This window comes from Salvelinus namaycush, chromosome 29 (assembly GCF_016432855.1).
Source record: "Salvelinus namaycush isolate Seneca chromosome 29, SaNama_1.0, whole genome shotgun sequence".
Taxonomy (NCBI): domain Eukaryota; kingdom Metazoa; phylum Chordata; class Actinopteri; order Salmoniformes; family Salmonidae; genus Salvelinus; species Salvelinus namaycush.
Window position 1 is genome coordinate 35,248,243 of NC_052335.1, and position 6,960 is coordinate 35,255,202.

Genomic DNA, 6,960 nt, shown 5'->3' on the forward strand with positions numbered 1-6,960 from the left:
TCACAGTGGACCACTTCACAGTGGACCTCTTCACAGTGGACCTTTTCACAGTGGACCTCTTCACAGTGGGCCGCTTCACAATGGGCCTCTTTACAGTTGGCCTCTTTACAGTGGTTCCCTTCACAGTGGGTCTCTTTACAGTGGGCCCCTTCAAAGTGGGTCTCTTTACGGTGGGCCATTTCACAGTGGGCTTCTTCACAGTGGGCCTCTTTACCACACATTTCACACTACACTGTATTTCTCCTCTGAAAATGTAGTGAAATGATGAGTCTATCTAAGTCCTACTAAATACTCTAATACAACTTTATAACAATCAAGACCATATTTAGGGTATTGTCTTACCTTTTAGGAGAATGTGGATATTCCTTCTGTGGTCTTTCCTCTCTGTGGTCTTTCCTGTCTGTGGTCTTTCCTGTCTGTGGTCTTTCCTCTCTGTGGTCTTTCCTGTCTGTGGTCTTTCCTGTCTGTGGTCTTTCCTGTCTGTGGTCTTTCCTCTCTGTGGTCTTTCCTCTCTGTGGTCTTTCCTCTCTGTGGTTTCTGTGTTGTTAAATGAAGTCGTTCTGCGTGGACCACAGACTTTAAAGTGTATCCTTGTTCTAATGTGGCTAATTATTGCCAGAGTGAGAGTGGTAAATATCTGTCTGTGAAGCAGTCTTCTGGACGGGGAGTATTATGTCCTCCTCCCCTCACCTGTTCCTCTTATCTCTGCTGTCTCCCTCCTGCAATGGATATCAGATCCTTTCTCACATTATAGGGATGGGCCCAGTCAGGTGTTGTGTGTGTGTGTGTGTGTGTGTGTGTGTGTGTGTGTGTGTGTGTGTGTGTGTGTGTGTGTGTGTGTGTGTGTGTGTGTGTGTGTGTGTGTGTGTGTGTGTGTGTGTGTGTGTGTTTAAGAAATCCTAAAATGGAAAACATATTGTAGTACAGTGTAGTATTGTAGTGTAGTGTGGTATTGTAGTTTATTGTAGTACTGTTGTGTAGTGTAGTGTAGTACTGTAGTGTAGTCTAGTTTTGTAGTGTAGTCTAGTGTTGTAGTGCAGTGTAGTATTGTGTAGTCTTGTAGTGTAGTCTAGTTTTGTAGTGCCGTGTAGCATAGTGTAGTATTGTAGTGTAGTCTAGTTTTGTAGTGTAGTTGTCACGTTCCTGACCTGTTTTCTGTTAGTTTTTGTATGTGTTAGTTGGTCAGGACGTGAGTTTGGGTGGGCAGTCTATGTTTTCTGTTTCTATGTTGGTTTTGGGTACCTGATATGGTTCTCAATTAGAGGCAGGTGGTTATCATCTCCTCTGATTGAGAATCATATTAAGGTAGGTGTTTTCACTTTGTTTGTCGTGGGTGGTTGTCTCCTGTGTCTGTGTTTGTTTGCACCATACGGGACTGTTTCGTTCGTTCGTCGTTTTGTGTAGTCATTTTCCTGTTCGTGAGTTCTTCGTGTTATGTAAGTTCTTATGTTCAGGTTCGTCTACTCCGTTTGTTGTTTTGTTTAGTTTCAAGTGAAGTTCGTGTTTTCGTCTTTACTTTAAATAAATCATGTCATATCAAGACGCTGCATTTTGGTTTAATCCCTGCTCCTCCTCTTCGGATGAAGAGGAGGAGGAACGCCGTTACAGAACCACCCACCGAACCAGAACCAAGCAGCGTGAATTCGAGCAGTGGCCTGCTACACAGGATTATTGGAGTTGGGAGGAAATATTGGACGGAAAAGGTCCATGGGCACAGCCGGGAGAATATCGCCGTCCCAAAGCTGAGCTGGAGGCAGCGAAAGCAGAGAGGCGGCGATATGAGGAGGCAGCAAGGAAGCAAGGCTGGAAGCCGGAGAATCAAGCCCAAAACCGCAGATATGAAGGTACGCGGCTAGCAAGGAAGCCCGAGAAGAAACCCCAAAAATTTCTTTGGGGGGGGCTAAGAGGTAGTGGGCCGAGGGCAGGTAGGAGACCTGCGCCCACTTCACAGGCTAACCGTGGAGAGCGGGAGTACGGGCGAACACCGTGTTACGCAGTAGAGCGCACGGTGTCTCCTGTACGTGTTCATAGCCCGGTGCGGGTTATTCCACCTCCCCGCACTGGTAGGGCTAGATTGGGCATTGAGCCAGGTGCCATGATGCCGGCTCAACGCGTCTGGTCTCCAGTGCGTCTCCTCGGGCCGGCATACATGGCACCAGCCTTACGCATGGTGTCCCCGGTTCGCCTACATAGCCCGGTGCGGGTTATTCCACCTCCCCGCACTGGTCGGGCGACGGGGAGCATTCAACCAGGTAAGGTTGGGCAGGCTCGGTGTTCAAGGGAACCAGTACGCCTGCACGGTCCGGTATTTCCGGCGCCACTTTCCCGCCCCAGCCCAGTACTACCAGTGCCTACTCCACGCACCAGGCTTCCAGTGCGTTTCCAGAGCCCTGTTCCTCCTCCACGCACTCTCCCTATGGTGCACTCTCCCTATGGTGCGTGTCTCCAGCCCAGTGCCTCCAGTTCCGGCACCACGCACTAAGCCTCCTGTGCGTCTCCAGAGCCCTGTACGCACTGTTCCTTCTCCCCGTACTCGTCCTGATGTGCGTGCCCTCAGCCCGGTGCCACCAGTGCCGGTACCACGCACCAGGCCTATAGTGCACTTCGAGAGGTCAGTGTGCCCTGTCCCTGCTCCCCGCACTAGCCTTGAAGTGCGTGTCTCCTGTGTCTGTGTCTATGTACGTTGCGCCACACGGGACTGTTTCGGTTTGTTTGTTTGTTCGTTCGTTCGGTTTATGTAGTCTGTTCCTGTTTCATGCGTTCTTCGTGTCATGTAAGTTCTTATGTTCAGGTTCGTCTACGTCGTTTGTTATTTTTGTTAGTTATTCAAGTATAGTTCGTTTTTGTCTTGTTCAATAAATATCATGTCATATCACGAAGCTGCATTTTGGTTCAATCCCTGCTCCTCCTCTTCGGATGAAGAGGAGGAGGAACGCCGTTACAGTAGTGTAGTATTGTTGTGCAGTGTACAATTGTAGTATTGTAGTGTAGTCTAGTTTTTTTGTCTATTCAAATTAAAATATAAGGCCAGCATCCCGGAGTCGTCTCTTCACTGTTGATGTTGAGACTGGAGTTTTGCGGGTACTATTTCATGAAGCTGCCATTTGAGGACTTGTGAGGTGTCTGTTTCTCAAACTAGACACTAATGTACTTGTCCTCTTGCTCAGTTGTGCACCGGGGCCTCCCACTCCTCTTTCTATTCTGGTTAGAGACAGTTTACGCTGTTCTGTGAAGGGAGCAGTATGAGATCTTCAGTTTCTTGGCAATTTCTCATATGGAATAGTCTTCATTTCTCAGAACAAGAATAGACTGACGAGTTTCAGAAGAAAGTTCTTTGTTTCTGGCCATTTTGAGCCTGAAATCGAACCCACAAATGCTGATGCTCCAGATACTCAACTAGTCTAAAGGTCAGTTTTATTGCTTCTTTAATCAGAACAACAGTTTTCAGCTGTGCTATCATAATTGCAAAAGGGTTTTCTGATGCTCAATTAGCCTTTTAAAATGATAAACTTGGATTAGCTAACAAAATGTGCCATTGGAACACAGGAGTGATGGTTGCTGATAATGACCCTCTGTAGATATTCCATGCATAATCATCAGTTTCCATCTACAATAGTCATTTACAACATTACGCTGTATTGCTGATCAATTTGATGTTATTTTAATGGACAAAAATGTGCTTTTCTTTAAAAAAACAAGGACATTTCTAAGTGACACCAAACTTTTGAACGGTAGTGTAAATATGAGATGAGTAAAGCAGTATGTAAACATTATTAAAGTGACTAGTGTTCCATTATTAAAGTGGCCAGTGATTCCATGTCTATGTATATAGGGCAGCAGCCTCTACGGTGCAGGGTTGAGTAACCGGGTGGTAGCCGGCTAGTGATTTAACAGTCTGATGGCCTTGAGATAGAAGCTGTTTTTCAGTCTCTCGGTCCCTGCTTTGATGCACCTGTACTGACCTCGCCTTCTGGATGATAGAGGGGTGAACAGGCAGTGGCTCGGGTGGTTGATGTCCTTGATGATCTTTTTGGCCTTCCTGTGACATCGGGTGCTGTAGGTGTCATGGAGGGCAGGTAGGTCGCCCCCGGTGATGCGCTGTGCAGACCGCACCACCCTCTGGAGAGCCTTGCGGTTGTGGGCGGTGCAGTTACCGTACCAGGCTGTGATACAGCCTGTTGGAACTAGAAGCACAAGCATTTCGCTACACTCGCAATAACATCTGCTAACCATGTGTATGTGACCAATACAATTTGATTTGATTTGGTTGATGTCCTTGAGGGCAGGTAGTGCTTCTGGTGATGTGTTGGGCAGACCGCACCACCCTCTCACTGTGGGTGCGGGCAGTGCAGTTGCCATACCAGGCGGTGATATAGCCTGTTGCGCCTTCTTCACCACACTGTCTGTGTGGGTGAACCATTTCAGATTGTCAGTGATGTGTACGCCGAGGAACTTGAAGCTTTTTAGCTTCTCCACTGCGGTCCCGTCGATGTGGATGGGGGCGTGTTCTCTCTGCTGTTTCCTGAAATCCACGATCAGCTCCTTCATTTTGTTGACATTGAGGGAGAGGTTATTTGTAGTGTAATGTAGTGTAGTATTGTAGTGTAGTATTACAGTGTGGTATTGTAATGTAGTGTGGTATTGTAATGTAGTGTAGTATTGTATTGTAGTGTAGTATTACAGTGTGGTATTGTAATGTAGTGTGGTATTGTATTGTAGTGTAGTATTACAGTGTGGTATTGTAATGTAGTGTAGTATTGTATTGTAGTGTAGTATTACAGTGTAGTATTGTATTGTAGTGTAGTATTGTATTGTAGTATTACAGTGTGGTATTGTAATGTAGTGTAGTATTACAGTGTAGTATTGTATTGTAGTGTAGTATTACAGTGTGGTATTGTAGTGCAGTGTATTACTGTAATGTAGCGCAGTATCGCAGTGTAGTATTGTAGTATGGCATTGTAGTGCAGTGTATTACTGTAGTGTAGTGTAGTATTGTAGTGCAGTGTAGTAATGTGGTGTAGTATTACATAGTGTGACAGTGCAGTATAGTGTAGTCTTGTAGTGTAGCACTGTAGTGTATTGTAGTATTGTAGCGTAGTGTAGTATTCTAGTGCAGTGTATTACTGTAATGTCGTGTGGTATTGTAGTATAGTATAGTATGGTATTGTAGTGTAGTATAGTGTGGTATTGTGCTGTGGTGAAGTATTGTAGTGTATTGTAGTATTGTAGCGTAGTGCCGTGTAGTATTGTGGTGTATTGTAGCGTATTGCGGTGTAGTATTGCAGCGTAGTATAGTGTAGTATTGCAGTGTAGTATTGCGGTGCAGTATTGTGGTGTAGTATAGTATTGAAGTGTGGTGAGGTATTGCAGCGTAGTACAGTATTGAAGTGTAGTGAGGTATTGTAGTATAGTGTAGCATTGTAGTATGGCGCAGTATTGTGGTGTAGTATTACAGTGTAGTAAAGTATTTAATTGTGGTGAGGTATTGTAGTGTAGTATAGTAGTGAAGCGCAGCGAGGTATTGTAGTATAGTGTAGTATTGCAGTGTAGTGAGTATTGTAGTATTGTATTGTAGTGTGGCGTAGTATAGTAGTGTGGCGTAGTGGGGTATTTTATTGTAGTGTAGTATTGTAGTGTAGTGAGGTATTGTATTGTAGTGTAGTATTGTAGTGTAGTGAGGTATTGTATTGTAGTGTAGTATTGTAGTGTAGTGAGGTATTGTATTGTAGTATTGTAGTGTAGTGAGGTATTGTAGTGTAGTGTAGTGTAGGTTGTAGTGTAGTATAGTATTGAAGTGTGGTGAGGTATTGTAGTATCGCATAGTATTGTGGTGTAGTACTGTAGTGTGGTGTAGTTGGGTATTTTATTGTAGTGTAGTGTAGTATTGTGGTGTAGTAAGGTATTGTATTGTAGTGTAGTGTAGGTTGTAGTGTAGTATAGTATTGAAGTGTGGTGTAGTATTGTAGTGTAGTATAGTGGTGTGGTGTAGTGGGGTATTTTATTGTAGTGTAGTGGGTTATTTTATTGTAGTGTAGTATTGTAGTGTAGTGTAGTGAGGTATTGTATTGTATTGTGGTGTAGTGTGGTATTGTAGTGTAGTGAGGTATTGTATTGTAGTATAGTAGTGTAGTAGTGTAGTGCAGTATTGTAGTGTATTGTAGTGTAGTATAGTATTGCAGTGTAGTGATGTATTGTAGTGTGGTATAGTAGTGTAGTATTGTAGTGTAGTACAGTATTGTAGTGTATTGCAGTGTAGTATAGTACTGAAGTGTAGTGAGGTATTGTAGTGTCGTGTAGTATAGTATTGAAGTGGCTTACTGGTGCTCTTTCATGCCGTCCCTAGGAGGGGTGCGTCACTTGAGTGGGTTGAGTCACTGACGTGATCTTCCTGTCTGGGTTGGCGCCCCCCCTTGGGTTGTGCCGTGGCGGAGATCTTTGTGGGCTATACTCGGCCTTGTCTCAGGATGGTAAGTTGGTGGTTGAAGATATCCCTCTAGTGGTGTGGGGGCTGTGCTTTGACAAAGTGGGTGGGGTTTTATCCTTCCTGTTTGGCCCTGTCCGGGGGTATCATCGGATGGGGCCACAGTGTCTCCTGACCCCTCCTGTCTCAGCCTCCAGTATTTATGCTGCAGTAGTTTATGTGTCGGGGGGCTAGGATCAGTCTGTTATATCTGGAGTACTTCTCCTGTCTTATCCGGTGTCCTGTGTGAATTTAAGTATGCTCTCTCTAATTCTCTCTTTCTCTCTTTCTTTCTCTCTCTCGGAGGACCTGAGCCCGAGGACCATGCCTCAGGACTACCTGGCATGATGACTCCTTGCTGTCCCCAGTCCACCTGGCCGTGCTGCTGCTCCAGTTTCAACTGTTCTGCCTGCGGCTATGGAACCCTGACCTGTTCACCGGACGTGCTACCTGTCCCAGACCTGCTGTTTTCAACTCTCTAGAGACAGCAGGAGCGGTAG

At 45.3% G+C, this 6,960-nt stretch overlaps 1 protein-coding gene across 1 annotated transcript in view; it reads right to left on the reverse strand.

Moving 5' to 3' along the window:
• LOC120024080 (sodium/bile acid cotransporter-like) overlaps positions 1–694 on the reverse strand; it is a 13,699-nt gene extending 13,005 nt beyond the window's left edge. The window contains exon 1 of the mRNA XM_038968201.1: positions 343–694. The gene's annotated coding sequence lies outside the window, so the exon portion shown is untranslated. The remainder of the gene's footprint in view (positions 1–342) is intronic.
• Positions 695–6,960: the final 6,266 nt, after the last annotated feature.